Below are 17,525 nucleotides of genomic sequence, written 5' to 3'. Positions count from 1 at the left end.
TTCTACCACCTAGTATGGTGTCCTGGCACTTGCTAAAATCAAATCAGATTTTTTTTTGAAAAAAAAAATTTTATAGACTAATTCTTGTATACCATGCAGAGGTAGCTTCAGGGCGTTAGCACATAGGTCTAATCCATTACTTAGGTCATATATTGCTCTGCTTTTAAATAACCATGAATTCTGGACAGGAAAAGAAAAAAGGAAAAAAAGTGCTTGAGAAGTACATGGTGTTGCATTTTCATTGTCACACCTGTCGTCACTCCTGTTGCTGGACAAAAAGGATACAGCTTAAGATTAAACGTTCAGCATAATTGTAAGGCCTAGCATATCCATATCCATGACTGAATCACCTGTGACTTCTCGGCTACACCTCCACTATTTTAAATCTTGACAGTATTCAAGTCAATTAAAATCATTTCGGTGATTCATTAAAGCGTTCCTTTGTTCATTTAATCACTGATTCATTCATTCTTGACTGAATCAATGTTGAGAGAGGAGCCTCCTCATCATTCAGCATGCATCCTTCTCTGGTTAATACCTAGTCTGTTATTATACTTTCTAGTGCTCCCGAATGCTTGTACCAAGAGCTATCCGCACACAAATGTGTGAATTACTTTTAATCCATCTCCCTTCCATTTGTTTCAAAGGTCCTTGTACTCCACTAGGGTCCTTCATTTTATCTATTTATTTTTCATGCCTCTGCTCCTTTCCTTCACCTTATGATTAGGGAGAGAAATGGACTATTCATCATTGCTTAAAATAGAACTTCCCCAGCCATCTGCTTCTGGTAGTTGTGACTCAACCATGTATTTCACAGAGCAAGAGTTGCCCGGCTCTATTGCTAGCCTGCCCCTTCAAGAAGTTGAGCTGCCTGAGGTCACAGTGCCTCCCTGCAGCTTTGTGCTAATAGACTTAAGTTGGAGCAGTAAATCAAAGGCTTACATTCAGGCTGTATTTTAGCATCTGTTTTTTAAAAGGAGGTGGCTGATTAATAAGTTATTTCCTATACTTCAAAATATATGTTAGAAATTCAATTATTGGTACTCAATATTTCACATGTGTTTAGGCATCGGAGTCTTGATAGAACATAGGAAAATGAACTATTATTGGAAAAATGTAGCTTGATACACAAAGAAAAGCATGATCTGTTACTGTTTGTAAAGCAAAGTTATAAACAGAGGAGAGAGCTGGTACCTCAAAAAAGGAGAAATGGATTGAAGTTTGTAACCGCAGAGGATGGGAACACTATAATTTAGGTTAAAATAACAGATCTCAATATAAACTCATGACCTTTTAAAAACTCATTATCTGTCTCTAAAGAGGGCTGGCACCTCCTAGCATTGCCCTTCCTGCCACCAGTGCACATCCCAGACTCTTGAGGTATCCAAATCCAGGCCTCTAATACCATCTCCATATTTTAATCACCGAAGTCAACAAACTTGGCATGCAGCAACATTAAAATGTGCTATTAAAAATACATGTATGTCACTTTTTAAAATTAAATAAAAACTTTAGAACTCATGGAATCATTTATAAGTTAGAGCAAAAGCCAGAGAAAACCATTAGGTATGAAGACACGAATAAAAAAAAATATCAGGCCATAAAAATCAAAGGTGTAATAAAATTCAAGCCAAAGTACTAGTCTTTTAGAAAATTAAATGATTGTAAAAATTCACCACTGAATTTCCCCCAAATTCTGTAAATTATAACTTTATAGAATTGATGCATGATTTTTGACAGTCCAACGACCAAAAAATATGAGTCAGATGATGGAGGGCATCTGCTTAAATCCTACGCCTTAATGCTATGCTTATTCTCTCAGGTAATAAAATCTTAGAGGTGAACTTTTTTTCTAATTTCTCTTTTTTTTATCTATATAAGATGATGGTTGTTAGCTCAACTTATTGTGGTAACCATTCACCATATTTGTAAGTCACAGGCTGTACAGCTTCAACTAAAACAGTGCGGTATGCCAACTGTACCTCAAACTGGAAAGAAATCCCAGTTTTGAAACAGATGTCCAAAATAAGGAGTATTTTCTCACAATCCAGAGCCTCACAGATCTGAGCCCTTGCCCACAGAATACTTAATATCCAGTTGAGTTGGCACCCCTCATCCCCAAGACCCATTGCTCAACGTTGTTGACATGTTGATCAACTTTTAGTGAGATTTATAGTTTCTCAGAGTCTAGTTCTTCACTTGGTAAAATCATCCACAAGCATGACATACTTTCCATACTCCAGCACTTTCTTCAGTTCCTTCCCAACTTAGACACAACCCTCCTAACATACACATACACACACGCAAACTCAGTGAAATGGGATGAAGTCCAGGATGACTAGTGGTAGTGGTGGTTCTAAAAGTATTTTAGAAACTTCCTGCAGAACATAATAGGTTTATTATATGGCTTGCATGTCAAGTAAAAAAGCTAACAATTATGCCATGTTATCTCCTAATGTTCAATTATTTCTCTAACATTTTATTAAAAAATTAATTATACAGTGTGACAAAATTAACCACTTTATCCTGAAGTGAACGAAAGGTAAAGTATTCCATCACTCACTTAGAAATAGCAATTAGGGTATGATTTATCCAAGTCAAATTTGAGTTTCAGATAAAGCATTTTTAATAAAAGAATATACCCAAATATTGTGTGAAATATACTAAAATCATTGTTTAACTGAAATTTAAATTTGACTGGTTGTCCTGTATTTTTACCTAGCAACTCTCAATTAGTGGGAAGATGGAAGTGAAAGTGACATGACTCTATTATACAAAACTATTACACTTTTTAAAAAGATTTATTTATTTATTCATGAGAGACAGACACAGAGAGAGAGATAGAGACAGGCAGAGGGAGAAGCAGGCTCTTCACTGGGAGCCCGATGTGGGACTTGATCCAGGATCCCTGAATCACGCCCTGAGCTGAAGGAAGACACCCAACCCCTGGGCCACCCTGGCATCCCAAGACTATTGCACGTATACTGAAAAATACAGGAAACCTCATCTATACATTCAAAAAGGCATTTTCCTAAGCAGAAACAGGAGCTGTATACACTTGTATAAAGACATTTGAAAGCTAGATGCTCGACTCCTAAAGCATTTAAAATGACTTGGGAAAACATTCCTGCGGGATTATGATCACTACAAGATCTGTGTATGGTGAAGATTCATTAAGACAGAAAAATAATCCATTTTGTTGGTTTTTGTGGCAATTATAACGTATTTGGGTTACTAATACAAATAAAAAGTTGGAGGTAAGGATACATAAGGGTAGATTTAAAAACAATAGCAAAGAAAAGGGCCATCATTTCTTGTGGTATATGATGACCATCATAGTGCCTTTCTTAGCATCAAGAGGTTATAAAAACACTCTCAAAAACGTGAGTAGCATTCTACATACTGAATATACCTTTTGCAATAACTCTTACTAAAAAGAAAAAAAACAATTAGCTATCCAAAATATTTACCACCACCATGACCATCACCTGTAGAGCTAGTATCACTGGACATTTTTTGAGGTCATATATGCTCAAAACTCATACTGTTCAGTACTCTGCATCCCACATCACTTTGCTCATTTCATAATGTCAATAAGTAGTCAACTTATTAAATTCAAATTAATTATACTAAATCCCAACCAAATCATACCAGGGAATGTTATTCACAAGAGAAAAGAGTAGTTGGCACAATCTTAAGAGATAAGCAGAAGAACCAAACCATAGATCACAGATGTTACTGTATATTCTTGGAATCCAGTAAACTACCAAATGAAAAAGCATGCATGTTCTCATCATGTGTTTATAATGCATTTTTTAAGAAATAGAAAATGGCAAAGAAAGACCCATGATACTAATGGTCTATGTTTTCATGATGTAACTTAAAAAGTGTAAAAATTGAGAATTAGCAGGGGCCATTGAACACACTCCTTACAAATGAATTCCTCTGATAGTACAAAATTAGTTATACGTGTTATCTACAATTAAAGATAGATCTTTACCACCTTCCAGATGGGAGAAAAATTGTACTTTTATTGTTGTATTTTAAAGGTCTTATTTATTTGAGAGAGTGTGTGCACACAAGTGCAGGCAGAGAAAGGGGGAAAGAATCTCAAGTAGAATGCATTGACAGTGGAGCCCAAAGTGGGGTCTAATCTCAAGACTCTGAGAACATGACCTGAGCTGAAATCAAGAGGAAGACACAGGCCACATAGAGTTCTAAAAATTGTTTCTTAAGACCAGATATTTCATTTAAAATATAGACTTTCTTTTTTTTCATAAGTTTCTTTTTTGTATCTTTTTATTACTGATTAAAATAATAAAATATACTGCTAGAATATTAGACAAATTAGAAAACTATTTTTCACATGTCTTATTTATGGCAATAACAATGGGTTGTTTTCACAATAGTGATTATTGTAATTGTCCACATTTATGAGTGGAGAAGGTCTCTTCAAAGACTTATCAGCATAACTGTGCACGTAAAGTATTATGTCTGGAATTTTGATATGCCTATAATTCAAATTCATTGTATTTTCTTTTAATAAAAAGTACTATTTAAGACTCTACTGTGCTCAACCAAGTAAGGACTTTACCTGACAAGACAAACTTTTTAATGCAAAGTCCAGAACCTTCATGAGAACCTTTGGGAGAGAAAAACAAAACAAAACAAAACAAAACAAAACAAAACACCAAATCTTCAGAACACATGTTTTTTTTCTAGTACGAGCAAAGATATCAAAAGGCAATGACCGTAGTGTAAATCTTGACTGCAATCACTTAACTGTGTGAATGAATGTGAACAAGGTTGGGACTTTGGTAAGCCACCAGGCATGGCTGAAATATAAGAACAATGACAACTTTTTAAATGACAACTCATACTTAATCATTAAAAATTGAGATGGTTTAGTTAGCTTTTCACACATCTGGGCAAAGATGAAAAACATTAAGCTGCACAAGTGATGGCAGCAGTTCTATAGCAAACTACGACTGATGAGACAGGCTCATGTCCCTCAGGAGTACCGGGGCAGTAAAAGGTAGTAGTGCTCTATTGCTGTTGTATCAAATTGCAACAAACTTAGAGGCTAAAGCAACGGGAATTTATTATCTTACAGTTCTGCAGGTCAAAAATCCGATGTGGGTCTCATGGAGCAATATCAAGTTCTTGGCAGGGCTGTGTCCCTTTCTAGAGATCCTAGAGGAGGATCCACTTCCTGTTCATTTGGGCCATTTATAGAATCTAGTCCCTTGAAGTTATAGGACTGAGATCCTCCTTTCCTTGCTAGTTACTAGTTGAGGGACTTCCCAGCTTTAAGAAACTGCCCGTGTTTTTTAGCTGATGATTCCCTTTTACATTTTCAAAGCTCATAATGGCAGATCAAGTCTCTCATGCTTGAAAATTCTCTTCCTTTTCCCCTCTCATCTCTGTAACGTATCCATCAGGAAAGATGCTCTCTGCTTTAAGGGTTTAAGTGATTTAACTGGGACCACCTATATAATCCAAGATTATCTCCTCCATCTCCAGGTCAGTACCCTAATCACATCTGCAAAGTCCTTTTTGCCATGTAAGGTAATATTCACAAGTTCCTGGGTTTAGAACATAGACACCTTGTGGGGGGAGGGCATTACTCTACCTCCCTCAACTAATAAACATTTTGAGAGGATGTCTTATAATTTATATAAAGGTGTATAAAATAAGCAGCAGTCATTTTCACAGAGTTAGCAAGTATAATATGTGTGTCCTATGGTAGATTTCAGGACCTTATGAAACGAGCTGAATGGGTGTGGGGATTAAGGAGGGTACTTGTCATGAGCACTGGGTGTTGTATGTAGGTGTCAAATCACTGAATTCAACACCTGAGGCTAATATTACACTGTGTTAGCTGGAATTTAAATAAAAACTTGAGGGGAAAAAAGAAATATCAACAAATTTGGCACATACAGTGATACCTATGGTGTTGATTAAAAGGACAAAAATATGTTACTACTCAGTACTATTTTTTGAGATTTCTGAGTAGGACAAATTGTTAAAGGTGGCCTTAATAAAATCTTCTAAAAGCAACTGTATAAAATGTCTCCTGTAGTCACCTTCAGGAATACTCACAGTAGCATTTGGAAAAGTCTGTTGAACTTAGCTGAGTTTATTACTTAGCTAAGAATCATTTCTTAGGAGCTAGGTTTTCTTTAGCATGTTCACCACATGCTCATTGGGTTTTTTTCCTGGTAACACTTGGACTGACACCTAATCATTGTTATACAGAAGTTTCAAAGACAAGATCTTTCTCAACTAAGTTGTAAATTTAGGGAGCATGAACTGCGCCATATATATATTTTGTATCCCTCCTTGAGTCTTGCATGGAGTCTCCCATTTGCAACCCTAAGTAAGGATTACCATGTGCTATGCAATAAATATGTTTATTTTACTTCATCTAGTACTGAGACACGTGTATCCATTCAATTTTTGTTATATGTTATCCAGCCTATGGGACAGTGGGAGGCTCTTTAGAAATTTTTCTGAAGACACAAATCTACATGTCCGTGGCACACATGATCACCCACAGTTATCTGAATTTGAAATTTGAGAACATGAGGCTCAATTACACGTACACACATGCTTGGTAAATATAATTACCACACCTAAAGTTAACCACGTTGGCATCTAGTAGAGAATAAGTGTGCAATTCAAGTAACACATGAGTATCACTATTTATGTATTTCACCTGAAGAGCCAGGTATAAGTGTGAACAGATTTGATTATTTAATCATCGTCTTACTGTGGAAAGTTGGCTCAAAGTTTGACATCCCTTGGAAAGATAGCTTTAATGTATACTATTTTGTTTATATTTGTGGCCTTCTTCACTTCCTGGAATGGATTTGCTAAATGTCTTGTTCAAAAAAATAAAATATAAAATTTCTTCTTGTTTAAAGAGGTAACAAAACTAAAAAGCCATGAAGGTTATTCACACTTGCCAAGCTGATAAATTGTACCAAAGGGAAAATAGATCCTAAGTATAAGAATCAATTGATGTTTTCTACTAAGACATTTGCCATAATTATAATGTCATCCTTGATAGATTGACTCTTTTCATTTTCATCTATAACCTATCTAGAGTTTTCCCAAAGGAAAACAAAACTGTTCATTGAACTGTGCATTTTGTTTAGAAAATTAGTTCCATCACAGATTTATTTGCACATTATATACATGTAAATTTGTTAAAGAATATATTGTGACAATGATACTTGTATATTCACTAGTTTTTATAATATTTTAAATATCTTATAATGTTTGTTCATATTTGCCTACTATTGTTTCATAAATCAGAGTAAGCTATTTTCTTTCAATAGTTAATATAAAGTATCACATAATTAACATTTGTGATGACAATTAAGCACTTTTAGTACCATCAAAAATTACATTTGTTAATATCACCACCAAATGTCATAAGTGCTGAGGTTTATATAATCTTTACCATCACACATGGTTTTAAAAAAAAAAGTCCATTAAGAATGTTTTGTTGAAGCTGTAAATATGATTTCCAAGGAGAATAAAGTGAGCCTGTTACTAAAAGAGAAAATAACTGACAGTATTATAGTCAAAAATCAAATTTTTATTTTTCAGGGGAAAGCTGGAATTGGGAAAACTTGAACCTGTTACCCAGAGCTTGAGTTTCCTAATGCTTAAGGACTTTTCTGATGAGATTTGGTAATAATGAAAATAATCTTGACCTTGTGAACTTCTTGGAAGAGTGTTAGGTCCCACAGGTGGCCATGGGCCATCTATTGAGGACTGCTGTATTACAGAGGCTGATTTTAAATGTTTGTGTATATATTTGTGTATTTATGTTTATTTAGTTTTGTGACCTACAAATAAAGAGATCTTTTTTTTTCCTAATGTTCAAGAACTATTTACTAAAATTGTTTCTACATTGGTATGTAAAGAAAGTCTCAGCGGTGCCTGGGTGGCTCAGTCAGTCAGGCTCAAGGTCTTGAGATCGAACTCTGCCCTCTGGCTCTGTGCTCAAGGTGCAGTCTGCTTGAGATTCTCTTTCTGCCTGCCTCCCTGCCCCTGCCTCCATCCTTCCACCTATGTGGCCTCATGCATTTTCTCTCTTTAAAATAAAATCTATAAAATCTCCATAAACACCCAAAGAAAAACATAATACAAGAGTAAACACATTGGGAAAAAAATCTTAATTGCATCCTAGTCAAATAAAATCAACCTCAAATAATCCAAAACATTGAAAATGTTTTAAAAGTGCTAAATGACACACAAATTAACTCCATCTAAATTGAACGGAGACTGGGACATCTGGGTACCTCAGTAGTTGAGCATCTGCCTTTGGCTCAGGTCATGATCCTGGGGTCCTGGGATCGAGCTCTGCATAGAGCTCCCCACAGGGAGACAGCTTCTCCCTCTGCCTGTGTCTCTGCCCCTCTGTGTCACTCATGAATAAAATCTTTTAAAAAATAATAAATTGAATGGAGACCACTTAGACATTAATGACTATTTGTAAGTATATACATGTGCTTACCTTAATACAGTGTTTAATATGTATTTAATACATGATTTCTTATGGTGTCTTTATACTTCATTATATACATATACTAACTTTATATATACTACTTTATATATACTTTATATCTTTATATATACTACTTCAGAAAGGTATACTCTGAATGAAACGTATAGCTTTTAACTATTTTAATCAATAAATAGGAACTAATGCACTGAACATTCAGTTTAAACCCTAAACAAGATAAAAGCCAAGACAAGTACCATTTTTAATAGTAATCAAACTAGTAGTGTTTATATAGATGGAAAGAATGTCAAATACTGGTAAGCTTAACAACACAATTTATGTCTGAAAGCAGATCAGGAAAGGACTTAACATGGGTTTTTAGTCCATGCAGTAGATAAATTAGCAAATGTCCAGAGATGAGTAGAAGGTAGCATAATTTTTGCATTAGGGAAGTGAAGTGCAGTGTTATCAGTAACCTAGAGTTATTAACAGACATCAGAAGGTAGAGATGTCCGATCTCTAACACACAGATGAATTCTCCCCTAAATATCTCTCCATATTCACTAGCATTTTCATTGGACAGCCCGGACAGAAATAGCAATTGAATCTTGAGCTTTTTTAACACCTATAGCCATTTGGCATAGTGAGAGTAATCAAAATCCCATTAAGAACCAATTGACAACCTACAGAATGGGAGAAGATATTTGCAAATGACATATCAGATAAAGGGCCAGATTCCAAGATCTATAAAGAACTTATTAAACTCAACACCAAAGAAACAAACAATCCAATCATGAAATGGGCAAAAGACATGAAGAGAAATCTCACAGAGGAAGACATAGACATGGCCAACATGCACATGAGAAAATGCTCCGCATCACTTGCCATCAGGGAAATACAAATCAAAACCACAATGAGATCCCACCTCACACCAGTGAGAATGGGGAAAATTAACAAGGCAGGAAACCACAAATGTTGGAGAGGATGCGGAGAAAAGGGGACCCTCTTACACTGTTGGTGGGAATGTGAACTGGTGCAGCCACTCTGGAAAATTGTGTGGAGGTTCCTCAAAGAGTTAAAAATAGACCTGCCCTACAACCCAGCAATTGCACTGTTGGGGATTTACCCCAAAGATACAGATGCAATGAAACGCAGGGACACCTGCACCCCGATGTTTCTAGCAGCAATGGCCACGATAACCAAGCTGTGGAAGGAGCCTCGGTGTCCATCGAAAGATGAGTGGATAAAGAAGATGTGGTTTATGTATACAATGGAATATTACTCAGCCATTAGAAATGACCAATACCCACCATTTGCTTCAACGTGGATGGAACTGGAGGGTATTATGCTGAGTGAAGTAAGTCAGTCGGAGAAGGACAAACATTATATGTTCTCATTCATTTGGGGAATATAAATAATAGTGAAAGCGAATATAAGGGAAGGGAGAAGAAATGTGTGGGAAATATCAGAAAGGGAGACAGAACATAAAGACTGCTAACTCTGGGAAATGAACTAAGGGTGGTAGAAGGGGAGGAGGGCGGGGGGTGGGAGTGAATGGGTGATGGGCACTGGGGGTCATTCTGTATGTTGGTAAATTGAACACCAATAAAAAATAAATTTAAAAAAAAAGTCAAGAAGTAGATAAAAAAAAAAAGAACCAATTGACTTGGTGCAAGTTGGGTGGGGGGGCAGGAATCAACAAACAAACCAAAATTCTGATCAACTCAGAACATGGTTTAATTCATTTCTGAGCTAGAAATCTACATCTGTTTACTGGAGACTCAACCCAAGAATATTTTTAGAGATTTAGGTATGAGGACCAAATACATACTTAGAAGCTAAGGTCAGCTTGCTTTATTTTCACCTCATTCTGTGTTTTCAAAATGGAATAAACAGGTCAAGGACAGGCAACAGAGGAGAGTATAGTCAATACATGACTAGTCAATAATACTATACATGAGCTTAGAGCTATATACACAAAATACAGAAAGAGGACAAAATTTATAAGATATGAAGAATTGAGTATAAGACTAAGTTTCAGGTATTAGACCATGGATGATGGTAACTACAATTTACTTCTAAACAGTTCATGTTAGATAGTATTATGTTTTGGCTAACAAGCTAGGCTAGTCATTGATCATGACTTATGATTCATTCTTCAGGGATAGTCAAATATTTTTCAACAGAAAGAGCTGTCCTAGAGGCTACTACAGATGCTTCAGCATCTTCTCTCTCTTTCAGTGAGTGGCTGGTTTGGTATTTGAATAATAAATCTTAGAAATGTGTTTTCATTGATGAAAGTAAATCCTTGAATTAGACCAGTAGTTGTCTGAATAAAAGGACACTCATTGTTACAAATCAATAGTATATATTTTTACCCTGTAAAAACACTGATATATTTTGCAAGAGCATTTGTCTGGGATAAATTAGAAATACAAACAGAATGCTCTCTTACCACAAATATGTTGAAAAACACCTGCCTACAAGGACCTTTTCACTGGAAGGAGGAGTCAGATCATCTTAAATGCTAGAGAATCAAAACTTCTAGGATAGACAATGGATCATATGAACTACTTTGTACTTGCTTGATAATATTTCTCTATGTGTTGGTCTGGAAATAACTTTTACTGTAACCTGACAGTAGGGTTGTTGGGACCCTCCCCTAGTTTAAATAGTTGTGACCAATTGGCTTAAATCAGTCAATATCTGAAAATTTTCACTATGGAGCTTCAAAAGAGATTAAGATGAGAGAAATGGCTTTGAGGATCATTATTGTAGAAGGAAATGGTTGAAGCCTAATGTACAGTGAGATTAGGCACAGCAAGTGGTTGGACTCAGAACTTGCAAACCGCTGGGGTGAAAACACAGCATAAAAACAAACCTTGGTTCAACCATCTGATGGTAAGTTATGAAGGATCATTTTATTATATTCAATTATTATGTGACCAAATCATATTTATTTTTCTTTATAACCCTATTCTAAATATGTGGACTTTTTTTTTTTGAGTCACCAAAAAAACTAATCACATGATATCATAATTATCAGTTTACTTTAAAATACTAAAAAAAAAAAAAAAAAAAGTTTGAGTATCTCAGGGCAGAATCACATTTTGCTTGTGTTGCACCGTTTTTTCAATATTGAATTTAATATCTCACTAATTATATAATAAAATGAAGCAGATATGTTTGTGACTATGTATACATATGAGCATGTGTATATATGCATATATATGCATATCTTTATATATCATAGTTGTGTTAATTATGCCAATTCTGGTCTTTTAAAAAACTCCTAAAACTTTCCCCCAAGGTTTGTTGAGATAAAATTGACACATAACATTGTGTAAGTTCATGATGTACAACATGATGATTTCACGTATGTATCGTGAAAAATTTAACACAATAAAGTTAGTTGACACATCTATCACCTCACATAATATTTTATGTGGTGATAACATTTAAGATTATCTTTCAAGAATATAATACAGTATTATTAAAGGTAATCACCATGCTGTACATTATATGCCCAGAACTTAACCATCTTATAACTTCAAGTTCGTATTCTTTGACCAACAAGTCCCCATTTCCCTCAGTCCCCAGACAACCATGATTCTAGTCTCTGTTTCTGAGTTTTGTTTTTAGATTTCACATATAAGATCATAGAGTATCTGTCTTTCTCTGACTTATTTAACATGATGGCCTTAACGTCCATCCATATTGTCACAAATGGCAGATTTCCCTTTTTATGGCTGAATAATATTCCACCGTGTGTATATACTTCATTTTCTTTATCCATATATCTGTCAATGGATACGTAGTCATTTCCATGCCTTGGTTATTGAGAAAAAATGCTGCAATGAACACAGAGTGCAGATGATATCTCTTAGAGATTGTGATTTCATTTCCTTCAGGTAATACGCAGGAGTGGGATTGATGAATGATATGACAGTTCTATTTTTTTTTTTTTTTTTTTTTTTTTTTTACTGTTTTGGAGAACCTCTACTGTTTTCCATAGTGGCTATACCATGCACATTACCATCAACAGTACACAGGGGTTCCCTTTTCTCCACATCCTTGCCAAAATTTAAAAGTTAAAAAATACAATTGAAGAAACCACAAGAAAACATTGGAGAAGTCTCATACCGCCCAATAGTTTTCAGAGTCTTGCCTCCATCCCACGGGAAGCACTACATCTTCAGTCCACAAACCAACAAGATCTGAGTGAGATACATTGATCTCAATAAAAAAATAAGTGTCATCCTCAGAAAAGTATTTTATACCCTTCTAATTAGGTAGGCAAAACAAGTGTGCATGACCAGTTTCAATAACAGAAACTAAGACTACAAACAAGAACCAAATATGATCCATCAGTCTTCTATTTTCTATTTAAAAGTTGCTGACAGCTGCTCCTTGGTGTATAGATTGATCCCTGGTGTATTCTGTACCTTAACCGAGAAATACCCCAATCACTAGTTAGAATATTCTATTCAGATTTGGTCATGGTTTGCACCATGTTTTCACTCCATTCTTTAGAGATAAGCAGAATTGTAAAAGATTCAGATGAAATTAACCTCATGTGTGTGTATGTGTGTGTGTATGTATATATGTGGAGAGAAACTGAGAGATGGCCAGAGAGAGGGAAAGGGAGACAGACAGAAAAAAGCCATGATGGGATCCCATATAATTCAAAACAATCAAGTCTCCAAAGGAACCTCACTTAGCAAACCCAATATACTTCCTTAAAAGCTGAAGTTCCATGGTTTTAACCATAGTTTAGAAACAAACAATAGATGCTGTCTTTTCTCTGACCTTCCATGGAAGCTGAACAATCTTCCCTTTAATGTAAAACAAAACAAAACAAACCTATCTTGCCCAAGGTAAATTTTTTTTTAAAAAGCTAATTTTATATTAAAAAGCAAGGGATGGCCAACAGGACTAGGCTTTTAAGCTAAGATGGGACAAATAGTGACTTCTAAATTTAGTGCAGCAATAGATTCAGTAACAAAAATGGCTTCCCAACTAGCCTCTGCAGCTTATAAATGTTTCCCACTCGTACGTCCCTGAAGCTCTTGCCATTTTCCAACTGTGAAACAAAGTGCAAATCACCTACTCTCTCGTGCTTCACTTTATCTTTGTATAATGGAGACAGAAATAGTGTCTTTCTCACTGGGTTTTATGTAAATTTTTTCCTAAAATATTTAAAACATTGTGCCCAACACAAAATAGGTGCTTAAGAGCATTAGATAAAATCGTTATTGTTAGTAGCAGTATGCTATGTAAAGCTATTGAGCGTTCTCAAACATTTTATTATTTCCTAATAATAATTTAATGATCAGGAGTTATTTATGTTTTTGTCCATTTCTGTATCCCACATCTTCACAATTCTCTGTCCATGTTGCATGAGATTGATTGTTCATTTAATTAGCATAGGTTTTAGCATTAATTGGTTTAGGTATGTTCTTTTTTATAGCCTCAGGGGGATTAGATCTAGTATCTAGTGTCTTAGTTTGTAAAAAGTGGGTCAAATTTTTTCCTAAGGTTTAAGTTTTACTAGTTTGCACCCCATATCCCCTGAAAAAAAAAATTCATGACTTCAAAAATTTTAAAATAAATTATAAATTTCATTATTTTAACATAATCATTTCCAAAATAGAAGAGGCACAGCAATAACCTTGGCATTTTACATATTCTTTCCACGCACTGACAAATATTTTCAGTATGGCCCAATGTATTTTTAACTCCCTTCATACTTATACCACATCAGATACTTACAGTAAGTTCTGAATATATTAAAGACCCCAAATAAATAATGAGCCTGCTTTTACTATCTTATTCTAGAGGAAACCAAATAGTGAAGAGACAGGAACTCAATATTTATGGTTTTCAAATAAGACAAAGTAAGAAATATTTTCTGTTAACAATCACAAAAGGACCTATAAATTCAGAAACTTGAAGACATAAGGTACAGTCTGAGACCTGAGATCTTAGCATAGCCTGCATTTTCCTGTTAAGAAAAATGACTCATGTCCTGAAATAGTTAACATACCTTCAACTCCAATCAGTGAGAGAATTTACCTACACAACCAGACTCACCACTGCACTTTAAATTCTGTGGAACAAAAGTTTTCTAAATTCTGAGGCTTTGGGTTCTGGAATCCTGTTATGTGTGGTTTCCAGCTGTGCCACACTGGACCTGCTTTTCACAGTAAGATGCCACGCACAGCAGGAGAACTAGACAAAAAGGGTTTTAATAATCAGTAATGGCCACAATTCAAAGATGTCAGGTTCCCTAAATGTTGGAAACAATCATTGTTTCCATTGAGATTTCTGTTTATTCTCAGCTTTTTAAAAATACTTGTTAGAGGACAACTGAGCTATTAATGACTAATTTCCAGTGATCAGAAGGCTCAAAGCATTCAAAAGGATCCTGGAGCCCCTAAACACTCTACATGCAACTCTGAATATGTATTACCTGAGAGAGTGTAAGAGGTGATAGGCATTCACATATCTTTAATTGCAGGTTATACTACACATACACTTTTCTATTCCTCACAAATACGGAAGAATCTATGAAAAAGATAGAAAAGAAAAACAGCTAGTTTTTCTCTATCAGTAAAATATGTTAGAAAATCAGTTTTTAATTTAATGAATTTTATGCTATGGTTAATAAATTCAAACACTGCAGAAATTATAGAACTACCGCTACCATGAAACCTACTGTTATTTGCTTTTCAAAATATATTGCTGAAATGAAAAAGAAAATCAGTGTACATATGTCTGTTATATGTATATAAATGTGTCTGTATCATTATCCATATACGTATTAGTATTAAAGGAATTTCATCAACACTTACAAAACTTAAAAAAAAAAAAAGAAGTTACTTTTCCATGCTAAATTCTGAAATACTAATGTGAAAAATGGAAGTTTTAAGGATTTTTGGTTGTCAGGTAAGGGAATAAAAGAAAACCAAGATCCAAGTACTGAAAATGCATGTAACATTTCATTTCTTTAAAGGAGTGACAGGAAGATGACCTAGTTTTATTTAATTTTGGAAGCTGGAGAGAATTCCAATCCTACTGAATTCAGATAAAAATCTACTTGATTTCTCCCTATAGTACCTTATCAAAATAGCGATCTAGTCTCTACTTAAATAAGTCCCACCAAATAAATCTCATTACTAATTACACAATCAAAAAGCTAAGAGACTGTAAGATGTCTGGACTTCATGCATCTCTCCTACTTTCCGAGGAGATTCATCTTCCCGGCAGAAGAGAGCACAAACTTGCCTTCCAAAGCCTAAAAGCATTACCCCAAGCATCTTTTCAGAAGCTCGAATTTCTTTTCGAGATTAGGGTTCATTTTACAAGTTCAAAGAGGTTTCACATTCTACTCCAAATGCATGCCTTTTAGTGATAATTCTTCTATTATCACTCTCTAGGAGAGTAAAAACTTAGTTTCTCAATTTCTAGAAATCTGTACTGAACTGAGGAGCAACAAAGATACTAGCTTAGTTCAGGATCTTATTTTTCCTCCATGTCATAGTGTTTTCCAAAACAGGATCATGTATACAAAGGGCAAGTGTATCCACATGCATCAATAGTTCTATACTTATCACATGGATGGCCTATTTCAGAGCAGACAAGGAGCAAAAGGCCAGAAGACACTATTAAAAATGGAGTTTTAATTCAACGCTTCCATACTGATTTGTGGAAATTTTGAATCTTATTTGTGTTGAGAGATCAAGTTATTTTGTATCTTGTGGAATACTGAAATGTTGCTGATTCACCTGTCCCTCTTTGCATGCATTTTGATAAATTCTTTCATGAATCAGGTACCTGATATTAATATTTTTTAACCATGATACTGTCATTTTCCTAATATCAATGACCTATGTTTCTAAAAAGAGGTATATCTGTCCTCTTTTTAAATAGCCCTTAGATTTTATTTTCTCTAAAACAACCTTGTCATGAGACATTGAAATACTTAGTCTTGCATTGCAGTTGACACTCACGTGTGTCTAGCCTTGAAAATACCTATGAAAATTGAGTCACTTCATAGGTCATTTTTTATCATTAAAAAGATGACTGCCCTTATTCACTGCGTCAAAATTTTCAGTTTGTCATATCATTTGTACCTATATGAAAAATTTTAAAACAAGCAATTTATTTGGTTCATAAAATTCTGAATAGCAATTTCCCTAAAACAGACTTTATCTGTTCAATAAAGTAAGCTTACTAATGCATATCTCATTAGATATTTATAAAAATTGTATATTCAAACATAATTTTAAAAATTAATTTAGCATTTTACAACTCATGAGAATTCCAAAAAAGCCATTATGAAACTTTTTGAAATATTGCTAAATATCTGGTGCCAGTGGTCGCATAGATGGTGCTCAGTGACCTTGAGGTTAAGCTCCTCTATCCTGCCAATTTGCAATTTTTCCCTAATAATCAGGACTGTTCTCACAAATAAATGTTCTTTCTCAAAAATGTGACTTATCGCCAATTACTTTGAAAATTAGCATAGATTCATACACATTATCATTAACATGGCTTAAAAAGATAAATTAGCAGTATCCTTAGTTAGGCAGTATAATAAGCAGTATCCTTAGGATACATTTATCCAATTCTCATAAAAATATTTGGATTAATCTTGGCCTTTCAACTAAATTTGCTTGATTTTTTGGGTAAAAAGGCAGAGTTTAATATTTTTGTACAGTAAGGTACCGTTTTTTGCTTGACTGCTTTTTTCTGATTCAGAGTACATTTGCCAAGCTATAGGGCTTCCAAATTTTTCCCATTATCTGAGATTTTAGTCTCAAGGCAATTCCAGAACAGACCCTATATAATAGTTCAAACAACTTTATACTTCCTGTTTATGTGTTCTATTTATTGCAAAAGCTCCTGGCCAAGACTTTTCTAATACTGGTTGCAGAAAAGTCATTTTTTTATTTAAAAAATGCACGCAATTTTTTTATAATAAATTTTTTATTGGTGTTCAATT

General features: G+C 34.7%; 1 long non-coding RNA gene across 2 annotated transcripts in view; it reads right to left on the bottom strand.

The window, feature by feature from the left end:
• Nucleotides 1-14,645, bottom strand: part of LOC112653831 (uncharacterized) — a 108,506-nt gene extending 93,861 nt beyond the window's left edge. Inside the window, exon 1 of one of the 2 annotated variants that reach the window (XR_003132562.2) lies at nucleotides 14,565-14,645. This is a non-coding gene — a long non-coding RNA (uncharacterized LOC112653831). The remainder of the gene's footprint in view (nucleotides 1-14,564) is intronic. The other variant, XR_007409692.1, reaches the window with a different exon arrangement.
• Nucleotides 14,646-17,525: the final 2,880 nt, after the last annotated feature.

Source organism: Canis lupus, chromosome 3 (assembly GCF_003254725.2).
Source record: "Canis lupus dingo isolate Sandy chromosome 3, ASM325472v2, whole genome shotgun sequence".
Lineage (NCBI taxonomy): Eukaryota > Metazoa > Chordata > Mammalia > Carnivora > Canidae > Canis > Canis lupus.
The sequence above is the reverse complement of the archived record's forward strand: the minus strand, read 5'-3'. Positions and strand labels throughout refer to the sequence as shown.